The sequence below is a fragment of the Triticum urartu genome, chromosome 4A (assembly GCF_056163025.1).
Source record: "Triticum urartu cultivar PI428250 chromosome 4A, HENAU_Tu73, whole genome shotgun sequence".
NCBI lineage: Eukaryota > Viridiplantae > Streptophyta > Magnoliopsida > Poales > Poaceae > Triticum > Triticum urartu.
The window spans coordinates 66,971,864-66,986,458 of record NC_141876.1 but is presented as its reverse complement, the minus strand read 5'-3'; positions in this window follow the sequence as shown (position 1 = coordinate 66,986,458).

The following is a 14,595-nucleotide window of genomic DNA, read 5'->3' as shown; positions in this document are numbered from 1 at the left end:
AGCCAGGACCTCCGCCAACATCTCATTCATCTATATCAAAGACCGATCTACGTCACCCGAGGTTGACAACAGTTCGGCCAGGGGCATCACGACCACATCCTGATATCCGCTGCCTTGGGCACGGCCACCACTGCTTGCCTTCCTTGGAGCAAAGAATTATGAGCTCTCCCGTACACGGCTGAAGCGCCTACAGGTGTGCGCATCTATGTTTTAACTTTTGCTCATTCTTTTGTTTCTGAACAAGTGAATTTCTCTTGCTGGAGCGTTTCATTGAAAAGGAATTTGGTTCTGAAGCTACTCTTGAAGCCTACGATCTGAAAAACACAGGGGAATTATTTTGCTCTATGTTATGTTGTGGTTCCTGCCCAAGAGGTGGCAACAGTTCAGACTTCAAACTTTTTTTTGAAGGGCAGACTTCAAACTTATTAAGCCATATGCTTATATCTCAGAAATAAATTAAATAGCATAGGAAAGGAGCAGCAACCTTAACTGAACATAGAGTTGTGTTACAAGTTCCACGTGCACTAGCTTTTAGTGCAGGTGACGTCGCTAGCTTCTACCGTACCTTGGATCGTTGAAAGTCTTAGTACTCTCAACCTGTTCGATGAAATAACAACGATGTTGTGTTTTTCAGGTCAGTCACCAAAAGGGGACATCGACAGGCACGTACCTCGCCAGACGCGTCTCTCTCCACGTGCAAGATGATTTCCATGGCACGGCCCTCCTCAGGTCTGAGCACTACTAAGCAATAAGCATACCTTTGCACAATCCTCTTTATGTCAGTTTTGTAAACACCTTGGGCAAACTGTATATCTATCGCCGAGGATCTCAGGACTCCCATTAGTTGGAACTTAGAAATGATGCTCTAATACTACACTTGACACACAAATAAGGAGCTGGCATATTAAAATGGTTACTCTTTGGAACTTTGGTCAGTATTTAGCAGTGTTCAATATTGAAGAGATTACTATTTAGCTTTAGAGTATGAGGGCATGTGTTGTTCATTATCTCTTTTACCCCCTGTCGGCGGTACTAAGTGGCTTAGCACTGATGCAAGACGAACATCAGTCGACTTAGACTTTGACCGCAAGTCACTTGAATGGTGTCATTAAAACAACCTGAGCAAGATTGGAGCCGATAGGTATTTGAGATTGTTGCTTTTTGATGGAACTGCAGCCAAAAGAATCTCTCGCCTTGTCAAGCAAAAGATTAATGATCTTGTGCAAGATCTAAATGTTACCAGTGATGATGGCTCTACAGAAACGTACAACTGTGAGCAGTCAGGTTCTTCATTTACGAAATGTTCAGTCAATTCGACCATGTCAAATGCAGTTTTGTGTGGAAGAGAGCTGGTATATTTGTAACTGATGTGTATGATGGCACGTCTTCTGAATGCAAGCTTCCTCTCGATAGGAGATCCTCCAGTTTCAGTGTGATTTGAGTTATAGCATTGCTTAATAATTGCTTGAATTTGACCTTCCATTTGATTTTGAAAACTTAAGCCTTCTCATGTAGGTGTTGAAGTCTGACGGATTGGAGAATCAGATGGTAGTCGCTGGAGAGGCAAGGAACTCCCATGCTTGCAGCGATGCACTTGGTGGGCATTCCTTGCATTCTCCCGTAAAATCACACGGGTTCATGTATTTAATTATAGCAAAGTTACCATATCTTTATCATGCCAGTATGCCAATGTGCCCAAAAATTAGATAACAGAGGGAAGTTAGCAACTCCCAGCTCTGAAAGCATACCAAATATTTCATTTTTTAGGCCACTGCTCAATTTTAAAGAGCTACTCCTTTGAACTAGATATGTGAGCTTTTTGTAAATTATAGGATATCATAGTCTGCTAAGTGGAAAAAGAACTCTTTGATGTTGGGCATATCCTGTAGTATTTAAATCATTATTTTTTTACACATGTGATGCAAATCTTATTCGTTTAGAAAAATGGTGTATCTACAGGATTGATACGAACTCAGAATACAAATTTTGGGACAACTATTAACATTGAAAGAGAATGAATGTGAAGACAATATGTGTGCTGGTGTCCTGGGATTCAGCAGTTGTATCAGGAAAACCAAAGTAAAACAGGTACTCAGATTTTCCTTATTCTACATTTTCCAAATATAGCAAAGGTTGTACCACAGAAAGTATCATTAAAGGTTGTATAATATGCAATGACCATATGCTCCATTATATCCAGGTAATTAAAGGTTGTATAGCAAAAGCATGTTTAAAAATTTAAATTACCATGGCACATTTAATTCTTTTGGAGTACTAAACAATCATGCGGCTCTCTATAGATTTCTAAATTCATGGTAGGACCACAGGAGAATACTACTTTTGGGGGGGGGGGGGGGGGAGATAATTGTTGAACGGATAGCGTCGATGCATTGCAAAGTTTCGCAGAGAACAAGCTATATGTGGATTTCTTCCAATTGCAGCAAGCTTCGAGCAAGCAAAACTATACTCTATAAATAATTTTCTTAAACCAGAGTTCTTTATTTTCTTTGTATTTTCACCTTTCCTTGTAGTGGATTTCAATGTACCGAACACTCTCCTTAATCAATGGAAGCAACACCTGATTGCCTTCATATAAAAAAACACAATCTGAACACATATAAGGCGATGTATAGCAGGAACAGAAAAAAATACTGTGCGAAGGTGAATGCAAGTGCATGATTTCCTAGAGTTATTTTCTTGGCAGAAGTTACTATATTCTCAATATACATCATAAATAATTAGGGAATTCAAAAAAGGTCCGAATTTTTTTAAAAATGATAATTTTGAAATAAAATTTTAATAAATCATAAAATGTTTGTTGAGTCAAAAAATGTTTGTGATTTTGTAAAACAATGTATGCTTATTCAAAAAATGTTCCAAATTTTGAAAACCAATGTTCAGGAAATCAAGCAATGTTCATGATTTTTATTAAAAGTTTGTGTATTAAAAAATTGTAATGAAATTGAACAGAATTTCGCCAATTCAAAAAATCTTTATGAATGGAAAAATATCCTTAAAATTCAAAAACTGTTCGTGACTTACAAAATTGTTTATTCATTCATTAAATATTTGTTGATTCAAAAATGATTATGCATTTCGGAAAATGTTCATGGATTTCAAAAATTGTTCCACCAATTTCCAAAATAATGTTCGTCGATTCTAGAAATGTTCACCGATTCAAGAAAATTGTTTAAAAAATTGTTGACACTTTAAAAAATGTTTTTAAATATTATACAAATGTTCATGAATCAAATAATGTTCTTGATTTTAGAAAATGTTCGGAAATTTGTAAGAGTGTCCACAAATTTGAGAAATGTTTACGATTTCCAATATGTGCACGAGTTTAAAAAAATGGCATGATTTCATGAAATTGAGAGTGATAGTGTATCTTGCTGATGCAACAAAATGTGGTCATGACCGTTGAAGATTATATTTTTTTCTCCCGTTGCAATGCACGGGCCCTTTTGCTAGTATACTCTGAAGTCAATAGAAGTAGACGAGTCAGATGCCGTGCTCGTGTGATTGCTTGGTCCTCGGATAATCAACCGTATGCCCCGGATTTATTCTAACAAGTGATATTAGAGCTAGGTTATGAGGTTGATCTAAGGCGAAGATATCGTGGAAGAACTAATTGTCGGCGAGATCGGAAGAAACGGCGCAGTGTCACGATCGCGTGGAACAACCCGAGTGTATATGTACTCGGAGTCGGCGAGGTTGGGACGTGGCCTACGGCAGTGCGGCAAGGCAGCTGGGCCAAGCGGTCCAGCAGGCACGCGAGCAGGCAGCCCAAGCGACGGAAGGACGCATGCAAAGACGGCTGAGCGTCAACTCGATCGGTTGCGGCGTGCAGATTTTAGCGATACGTGGTGTAATCGGAAACAACAAGGAAACGTACGTATATACGTGAGATTTGTTTTGGAAAAAAGGAAGGGGACCAAGTCCCTGTTACGAGTCGTAGACGTGAAGCAGCGAGGCAGCTCTTTGTACATGGCATCAGGTTGGAAAAGGCTTGGGCATGCAAAGCTAGCATTGGAAGTTATGCAAGGGAGCTAGTCCACATGAAGGCCAAAGCTATCTTTGGATTTGCAACTAGTATACTCGGTGTACTCGGGGATCATGGAAAGAGTGCTCGATGTTTTTTCACAGGTCAGACGTACAAAGAATCATGGTGTCAATGGGTACCAGGTTTGAGGTGGAGAAATTCGATGGAACTGATGACTTTGGGTTATGGAAGACAATGGTGAAAATAATTTGTTGGCACAACAGGGATGCTTGAAGGCGTTGCTGGATGTCAAGCCAGACGGACAATGTGGATTGTGAGGAGTTGCATATGGCTGCGGCAAAGGAAATTCGGCTCAGGTCAGACATATAGGGCGTTTGCTTGGACAGTCTGACGGATTGACGCAAATCAGTTGGTACAGAAGACAGTGTTGGGATCGGCGACGACGACATAGGAGCGTGATGCTTATGGTGACTAACTTCTGGGGCGTGGAAACATGTGGCGCAAGCCTGAGGCTTGTGTGTCTTCGACAAGACTATGGCGCAGGGTTGATTCAAGATGGTGCACGTGAGAGCTTGGAGTCGACGGGGCACGAGGGTGGACTGATCATCTACCATGGAGTCATGTTGAAGGGGGAGCTGGATTGAGGGGCTACGGTGTAAGGATCCAGAGAATCGAAGCCTATTCAGCGGGAAAAGCGAGTGACACGTAATTCGGACTGGAGCCCAGTGGTCTGATGGAAGCGTAAAACTCGTCATCGGTCGGTGATGATCGATGGTACTCTGCAGTGGGGGTTGAGTGGTGTGGGTTCATGACCCTTGGGACTCGGCCGGGACAGCAGAGGCTCGACGCGGTAATAGCGGCGAGGCGTGCGGTACGCACGGGACAAGGAGACAGATCAGGGCTCCGGTGGCCACACATATGGTGAGACAACTGCGAATTTGACTCGGGATGACTACAAGCAATGGTGAAATTCCTTCAAGTTTCAGACAGACAGTCAAGGAAGAGCGGTGATGTTGAGTTCAGGTAACTCTTATGTGTGACACCCAATATGTGAGTTGTTCATTTTCACGCAGGTTAGTGATCAGTGTGTGATGGAGTTTGGACGGATACTCTAAAAGTTGAGAGCACAAGCTAGAGTAACAAGGAACTTAATTTTGCTTGAGCGTTGACTGTGATCAAGAAAAGAAGGGACTATGCTACATCTTGAGCACTTGCGTTGGTTTTTCCTTGAAGAGGAACGGGTGATGCAGCAGAGTAGCGTAAGTATTTCCTTCAGTTTTTTAGAACCAAGGTATCAATCCAGTAGGAGGCTACGCGCGAGTCCCTCGCACCTACACAAAACAAATAAATCCTCGCAACCAACGCGATAAGGGGTTGTCAATCCCTACACGGTCGCTTACGAGAGTGAGATCTGATAGATATGATAAGATAATATTTTTGGTATTTTTATAATAAAGATGCAAAGTAAAATAAAAGCAATGAAAATAACTAACTATTGGAAGATTAATATGATGAAGATAGACCCGGGGGCCATTGGTTTCACTAGTGGCTTCTCTCAAGAGCATAAGTATTTTACGGTGGGTGAACAAATTACTGTTGAGCAATTGACATAATTGAGCATAGTTATGAGAATATCTAGGTATGATCATGTATATAGGCATCACGTCCAAGACAAGTAGACCAACTCCTGCCTGCATCTACTACTATTACTCCACACATCGACCGCTATCCAACATGCATCTAGAGTATTAAGTTCAAGAGAACAGAGTAATGCTTTAAGCAAGATGACATGATGTAGAGGGATAAATTCATGCAATATGATAAAAACCCATCTTGTTATCCTCGATGGTAACAATACAATACGTGCCTTGCTGCCCCTACTGTCACTAGGAAAGGACACCGCAAGATTAAACCCAAAGCTAAGCACTTCTCCCATTGCAAGAAAGATCAATCTAGTAGGGCAAACCAAACTGATAATTCGAAGAGACTTGCAAAGATAACCAATCATACATAAAAGAATTCAGAGAAGATTCAAATATTGTTCATAGATAAACTTGATCATAAACCCACAATTCATCGGTCTCAACAAACACACCGCAAAATAAGATTACATCGAATAGATCTCCACAAGAGAGGGGGAGAACTTTGTATTGAGATCCAAAAAGAGAGAAGAAGCCATCTAGCTAATAACCATGGACCCGAAGGTCTGAGGTAAACTACTCACACTTTATCGGAGAGGCTATGGTGTTGATGTAGAAGCCCTCCGTGATCGATGCCCCCTCCGGCGGAGCTCCAGAACAGGCCCCAAGATGGGATCTCGTGGTTACAGAAAGTTACGGCGGTGGAATTAGGATTTTGGCTCCGTCTCTGATCCTTTGGGGGTACGTAGGTATATATAGAAGGAAGGAGTACGTCGGTGGAGCAAAAGGGGGCCCACGAGGGTGGAGGGCGCGCCTAGGGGGTAGGCGCGCCCCCTACCTCGTGGATTCCATGTTGGTTGCTTGACGTAGGGTCCAAGTCTCCTAAATCTTGTTCGTTCCAAAAATCACGTTCCCGAAGGTTTCATTCCGTTTGGACTCTGTTTGATATTCCTTTTCTTCGAAACCCTAAAATAGGCAAAAAAACAGCAATTCTGGGCTGGGCCTCCGATTAGTAGGTTAGTCCCAAAAATAATATAAAAGTGTATAATAAAGCCCAATAATGTCCAAAACAAAAGATAATATAGCATGGAGCAATCAAAAATTATAGATACATTGGAAACGTATCAAGCATCCCCAAGCTTAATTCCTGCTCGTCCTCGAGTAGGTAAATGATAAAAACAGAATTTTTGATGTGGAATGCTACTTGGCATATTTTCAATGTAATTCTTCTTAATTGTGGTATGAATATTCAGATCCGAAAGATTCAAGATAAAAGTTTAATATTGACATAGAAATAATAATACTTCAAGCATACTAACTAAGCAATTATGTCTTCTCAAAATAACATGGCCAAAGAAAGTTCATCCCTACAAAATCATATAGTTTAGTCATGCTCCATTTTCGTCACACAAGAATGCTCTCATCATGCACAACCCCGATGACAAGCCAAGCAATTATTTCATACTTAGTAATCTCAAACTTTATAAATCTTCACATAATACATGAGCGTGAGCCATGGATATAGCACTATGGGTGGAATAGAGTATAATGACAGGGGTTATGTGAAGAAGACAAAAAGAAGAAAGTCTCACATCGACGAGGCTAATCAATGAGCTATGGAGATGCCCATCGATTGATGTTAATGCAAGGAGTAGGGATTGCCATGCAACGGATGCACTAGAGCTATAAATGTATGAAAGCTCAACAAAAGAAACTAGTGGGTGTGCATCCAACTTGCTTGCTCACGAAGACCTAGGGCACTTGAGGAGGCCCATTGTTGGAATATACAAGCCAAGTTCTATAATGAAATTTTTTCAGTAGTATATGAAAGTGACAAAATAAGAGACTCTCTATCATGAAGATCATGGTGCTCTTGAAGCACAAGTGTGGAAAAAATATAGTAGCATTGTCCCTTTACATATATATTTTTGGGCCTTCTTTTTTTGGCCTTTCTCTCTTTTTTATATATATTGGGACAATGCTCTATTAAATGATGATCATCACACTTCTATTTATTTACAACTCAATGATTACAACTCGATACTAGAACAAGGTATGACTCTCTATATGAATGCCTCCGGCGGTGTACCGGGATATGCAATGAACAAAGAGTGACATGTATGAAAGTATTATGAACGGTGGCTTTGCCAGAATTATTATGTCAACTACATGATCATGCTAAGCAATATGATAATGATGAATGTGTCATGATAAACGGGATGATGGAAAGTTGCATGGCAATATATCTCGGAATGGCTATGGAAATGCCATAATAGGTAGGTATGGTGGCTGTTTTGAGGAAGATATAAGGAGGTTTATGTGTGAAAGAGCGTATCATATCATAGGGTTTGGATGCACCGGCGAAGTTTGCACCAACTCTCAATGTGAGAAAGGGCAATGCACGGTACCGAAGAGTCTAGCAATGATGGAAAGGTCAGAGTGCGTATAATCCATGGACTCAACATTAGTCATAAAGAACTCACATACTTATTGCAAAAATCTACAAGTCATCAAAAACCAAGCACTACACGCATGTTCCTAGGGGGATAGATTTGTAGGGAAAGACCATCGCTCGTCCCCGACAGCCACTCATAAGGAAGACAATCAAAGAACACCTCATGTTTCAAATTTGATACATAACGTTTACCATACATACATGCTACGGGACTTGCAAACTTCAACACAAGTATTTCTCAAATTCAAAACTACTCAACTATCACAACGTTAATATCACTACCTCCATATCTCAAAACAATCATCAACCATCAAACTTCTCTTAGTATTCAAAACACTCATAAGAAAGTTTTTACTAATCTTGAATACCTAGCATATTAGGATTATTTAAGCAAATTACCATGCTATTTAAGACTCTCAAAATAATCTAAGTGAAGCATGAGAGATCAATAGTTTCTATAAAACAAATCCACCACCGTGCTCTAAAAGATATAAGTGAAGTACTAGAGCAAAACTATATAACTCAAAAGATATAAGTGAAGCACATAGAGTATTCTAATAATTTCTGAATCATGTGTGTCTCTCTCAAAAGGTGTGTGCATCAAAGATGATTGTGGTAAACTAAAAAGCAAAGACTCAAATCATATAAGACGCTCCAAGCAAAACACATATCATGTGGTGAATAAAAATATAGCTCCAAGTAAAGTTACCGATGGAAGTAGACGAAAGAGCCCAAGTGTGACGCCCGGGTAATCATGCTACAGTAATTCCACGCTAATGATGCCACGTCACCTCGGTTACTGTTATTAATCTCGCGATGGTTCAAAAACGGTTCGAATTCAAATTTAAAATCAAGTCAAACAATTAAAGTTTTCAAAAGTCAAAACTAAAATGTTCTTGATGTGACAAATAAATCATGGATATTATTGGTGGAGTAACAACATCTTTATAAAATATTTAAATACCATTAAGTGATTAAAACAACATCAAAACAATTAGTTATACTCCTAATATATTTTACCAAATACTAAACTATTTTTATTCTGAGGTAAAACTTCTTAGAAAAGTGGATTAATTTGACACACTATTTTTGGAGCTGTTTTCATATTTTACTAAACCAAAAATATAGTGCAACTAAAATAAAAGAGAAATGAATAAAAGGTAAAACAAAAAAAATAACAAAAGAAAGAGGAAACCCCCCTGGCCAACTGGGCCGAACGGCCCAACTGGCCGCCGAACCAGGCTACCCGACCGGCCCACCCTACCCCTGCTTAACCCCCCACTCCCACCGAACCCTAGCCCATATCCCCCACTCTCCCCTCCGCTCGGTCCACTCCCTCCCGATCCGATTTGGATCGGGATCCCGTTGACGCCGCCGCCGACCCCCGCGGCCACTACGCCGGAGCTGCCACCGTCGCCCTCCGCCTCGACCCTCCCCCCCCCTCGCCGTGACGCCCTCCCGCCCCTACGCCATCGCGCCTCAACGCCGCCCCATCGCCAGCGCCGCTCGTCGCCCATCGACATCGACGCCCACGACGCAGCGGCCACCGTCGCCTTCCTCTCCCTCGCGGGATCTCCTCGCCGGGCGCCAACAAGCCCCGCCGCCCCCCTCGAGTCCAGGCGCCACCCCACCTCGTCTCCGTCGTCGGCGTGAACCAGGTCAAGCCGGAGAGCTCCGAAGCCGTCGCCCTCGATCCATCCCCTCCGACCACGTCGCCTCGTCGTCCTCGCCGGACCTCCTCGTCCTCCTCCCTGAGTCGCTCCCCGCGCCCCGTTGCCCAGACCCTGCTCCCCATGTGAGCACGCCTCCCCCCTCTCTGTCCCCGTGCTCACCGCGCCGCACAAGCGCTCACTGCACTGCTCTTGCGGTCCCCTGTACCCCCGCGCAACCTCCCTGGCCGCGGCTCCTCGCAGCCGCCCGCGCCTTCGCACCCCCCCAGTGCCTCGCCCACTCGCGGCCTCGCCGCTGCCGTCGCGTGCCCACCATTCCCGCTGCCCGCGTCGCACGTTGCGGCCTCACGGCCCCGCCCGGGTTCGCCCCGCTCCGGCCCCTTGCCCCGCCAGCCGCGGTGGCCTCACCGCGCTGGCCGCCCGCACCCGCGTCCCCTCGTTCGGGCGGTTACGCCCGCCCAGATGCGCCCCGCGCCCGATCCGCTAAGGCCCCCGTGGCCAATGACAAGTGGGCCCCTGCCCAGAACGTTTTAATAATAAAAAAATTATATAAAATAATAATATTAATAATTAAATTAATCAATTAATTAACTAAATTAATTAAGTTAATTAATCCTACTCAATTAGTCTAACTTGACCTGTTAGTCTAACTAAGCAGTAATTAGTTAACCTAACCCTATAATTAACTAAACAGTGTATGACAGGTGGGTCCCACTGGGCCCACATGATAGGTTGACCAGTCAACCCTGTTGACTGCTGACGTCAGCATGACATCATGCTGATGTCATATATCCATTTTCGAATTAATTTAAATAATTAATTAAATTCCAGAAATTAATAAAATCTTTAGAAAATCATATCTTTTAATCTGTAACTCAGATTAAATTATTTTCAACATGAAAGTTGCTCAGAACGACGAGACGAATTCGAATACGCAGCCCGTTCGTCCGCCACACATCCCTAGCATAGCAAACATGCAACTTTTCCTCTCCGATTCATCTGTCCGAAAACGCGAAACACCGGGGATATTTTCCCGGGTGTTTTCCCCCTTCACCGGTATCACCTCATACCGCGTTAGAACATGATTAGCTCTGCCTTTTGTCCTGATATGCACTTGCTTGCTATGTATTTACTGTTTCTCTCCCCCTCTTCTCTTCGGTAGACCCCGTGACGATGCTGATGTCCCTGTGGTCGGCTACGTCACCGACGACCCCTCTCTCTTGCCAGAGCAACCAGGCAAGCCCCCCCTTTGATCACCAGATATCGCCTACTCTTCTCTATACTGCTTGCATTAGAGTAGTGTAGCATGTTACTGCTTTCCGTTATTCCTATCATGATGCATAGCCTGTCCTTGCTACTACTGTTGTTACCCTTACCGCTATCCTACTGCTTAGTATAGGATGCTAGTGTTCCATCAGTGGCCCTACACTCTTGTCCGTCTGCCATGCTATACTACTGGGCCGTGATCACTTCGGGAGGTGATCATGGGCATATACTATATACTCTACATTGATACATTACCTGTGATACTGTTCGGACATGGGGGCTGAAGGGGCAGGTGGCTCCATCCCGGTACAGGTGGGCCTGGGTTCCCGACGGCCCCCGACGGTTACTTTGAGGCGGAGCGACAGGGCAGGTTGAGACCACCTAGGAGAGAGGTGGGCCTGGCCCTGGTCGGCGTTCGCAGATACTTAACACGCTTAACGAGATCTGGGTATTTCATCTGAGTCTGGCCATTTGGTCTATACGCACTAACCATCTACGCGGGAGTAGTTATGGGTATCCCGGCGTCGTGGTATCAGCCGAAGCCTTCGTGACGTCAGCGACTGAGTGGCGCGCGCCGGATTGGAACGTAAGCCTGCTCTTGTATTAAGGGGGCTAGTTCTGCTTCCGGCCGCGTTCGCAACGTGCAGGTGTGCTAAGGGCGATGGGCCCAGACCCCTGTGCGCTTAGGTTTAGACCGGCGTGCTGACCTCTCTGTTGTGCCTAGGTGGGGCTGCGACGTGTTGATCTTTCAAGGCCGGGCATGACCCAGGAAAGTGTGTCCGGCCAACTGGGATCAAGCGTGTTGGGGTATGTGGTGCACCCCTGCAGGGAAGTTAATCTATTCGAATAGCCGTGATCTTCGGTAACAGGACGACTTGGAGTTGTACCTTGACCTTATGACAACTAGAACCGGATACTTAATAAAACACACCCTTCCAAGTGCCAGATACAACCGGTGGTCGCTCTCTCACAGGGCGACGAGGGAAGGATCATCGGTTAGGATTATGCTATGCGATGCTACTTGGAGGACTTCAGTCTACTCTCTTCTACATGCTGCAAGATGGAGGTGGCCAGAAGCGTAGTCTTCAAAAGGACTAGCTATCCCCCTTATTCCGGCTTTCTGCAGTTCAGTCCACATATGATACCCTTATTCCATTTGACACCCATGCATACATATGTAGTATAGCTCCTTGCTTGCGAGTACTTTGGATGAGTACTCACGGTTGCTTTCTTCCTCTTTTCCCCCTATCCCTTCTACCTGGTTGTTGCAACCAGATGTTGGATCCCAGGAGCCAGACGCCACCTTCAACGACGACTACTACTACACCGGAGGTGCTTACTACTACGTGATGTCCGCTGACGACGACTGGGAGTAGTTAGGAGGATCCCAGGCAGGAGGCCTGCGCCTCTTTCGATCTGTATCCCAGTTTGTGCTAGCCTTCTTAAGGCAAACTTGTTTAACTTATGTCTGTACTCAGATATTGTTGCTTCCGCTGACTCGTCTATGATCGAGCTCTTGTATTCGAGCCCTCGAGGCCCCTGGCTTGTAATATGATTCTTGTATGACTTATTTTTTTGTAGAGTTGTGTTGTGATATCTTCCCGTGAGTCCCTGATCTTGATCGTACACGTTTGCGTGTATGATTAGTGTACGATTAAATTGGGGCGTCACAAGTTGGTATCAGAGCCGACTGCCTGTAGGAATCCCTCTTCCACACTCCTTGGCCGAAGTTGAGTCTAGTCGATGAAAACTGTTTTACTAACATGGCTCTGCGACCCATGGGCCCACGTCGCCATTGGGTGGTATTAGGATCTTTTGTTCCTCGTCTATACTCTGGAACTCTGATCTCTCTTCTATTCGGGTTAAATGATTTTACTAAACCTGACTCTAGGTTCTCGTAACTACTTTCTCCCGGAGAGCCCCTTATCACAGATGATCGCATGCTACACCAGAAGATTCCGAAGATACTCTCCAATGTTCTCTTGAGACTTTGTGCCCGCCGCCTTTGCAATTCCCTACCACCGAATTATCCCTATGGATAAATAGATACACCAGTCGTCCTTACTTTTATTCCTAGATGATCTTGTTATTGCAAGATACCCCGAAATTCTCTCTATTGTCCCGAGAATACTTTGTGCCTACCGCCTTGCAGTTCTTTGCCGCCTGAATGTCCCTATGGATAAATTCTCGCACCTACCGAGTATCCACTCATCCCCAGTTGTTTATGTGTTTCACTAAGGTCTTCGAAATAATATTTGATCTTCCGAAAATCCTTAGCAGCTTATTGCCCTTGAAATTCTTGCTTGCTTGCATTATGGTTAATCCCATAAGTCTCGTAATCATTATTGGCCTCCCTTGTCATTGTCATTTTGGGTCTTTGATCCAATATGGTTGTGAATGCTTGCAATCCTCAGGATTTATCCTCCCGGCTCAGACATCATTTTAAACATGAGCTGGTTCTCGACCAATCGGATTGCCATCGATTGTACCCTAAGCATACGTAACTTATCCATCCTTAATCAAAGTGTTTGCTTCTGATCCCTTGGTCGGAAATCATAATTCTTTTGCATTTGAGCTTTGAATTAGTCAGTTGTTTCTATAGTTTGATCTCCTTGCATTGTTTCTTCCTCTGGTTGAGTACCGATGCTCACATCAGATCCTTTGAGGACCACCGGATCCTTTGTTGGATTTTATCCGATAGCGTCCTTCATATTCAATCCCTTTGGAAGTTCTTTCTCCATTGGTAAATCCTATCCTCTGATTGACCAACCATGCTCTGCTTTCGAGCTTGTGGTATTTACTATTGAAGCTTGTGGTATATGTTTCCATGATACCCTGACGGGTTGAACCTATGCCTTTCTTAATATGTGTGAACTCGAAAGTTTTCACGAGTCATACTCTTCTGGTGTTTTGCTAGATACAATCTCAACACTACAACTTCTTCGAAAGTGAGAGGTGAATGGAAGGTTATACATTGAAGAAGTGGGAGTCGACCTTGAACTTTGTGTTCATGTCCATGGTCATGACGTAGATCCTACCATAGAAGCTTCTTGTAATAATAACTATGTCGTTGATATAATATCATCTGGTATCTGTGAACTGATCCTATGCAATCATGGTTCCGACCATATTTTCTCCTTAATACCATTTCTCGGACAAGTTGAAGTACTTGTCTTGTGCAGATCATTGCACTTGTCCAACCTTTACTTTGATCTACCGTCGAGTATTACACTATGATATCTTGATAATGTCATGGTACTACATAACTTCTTATGGGTTCTTCATCAAATGTTATTTCTCCCCTAATCCAATTTTTCTTGGGTTCTGGGTTGTCATCAAACGAGAACACCGAATAGTGAATCGAGTCTGTACTCCGATTCAATAACTCCTAAGTAATTTTCATTTCTTACGAGTTTAATAACCCTTCAAGTCATTCCTAGCCTGATTGGCCATATCATTATCGTGCAAAAATTTAACTGTGCTACCTGGTCCTTCTTCCCGGAGCAAAATTTTCGATGATGAGCTAAGCTTACGTCAATCTTCCTCGTCATAACACTTCGC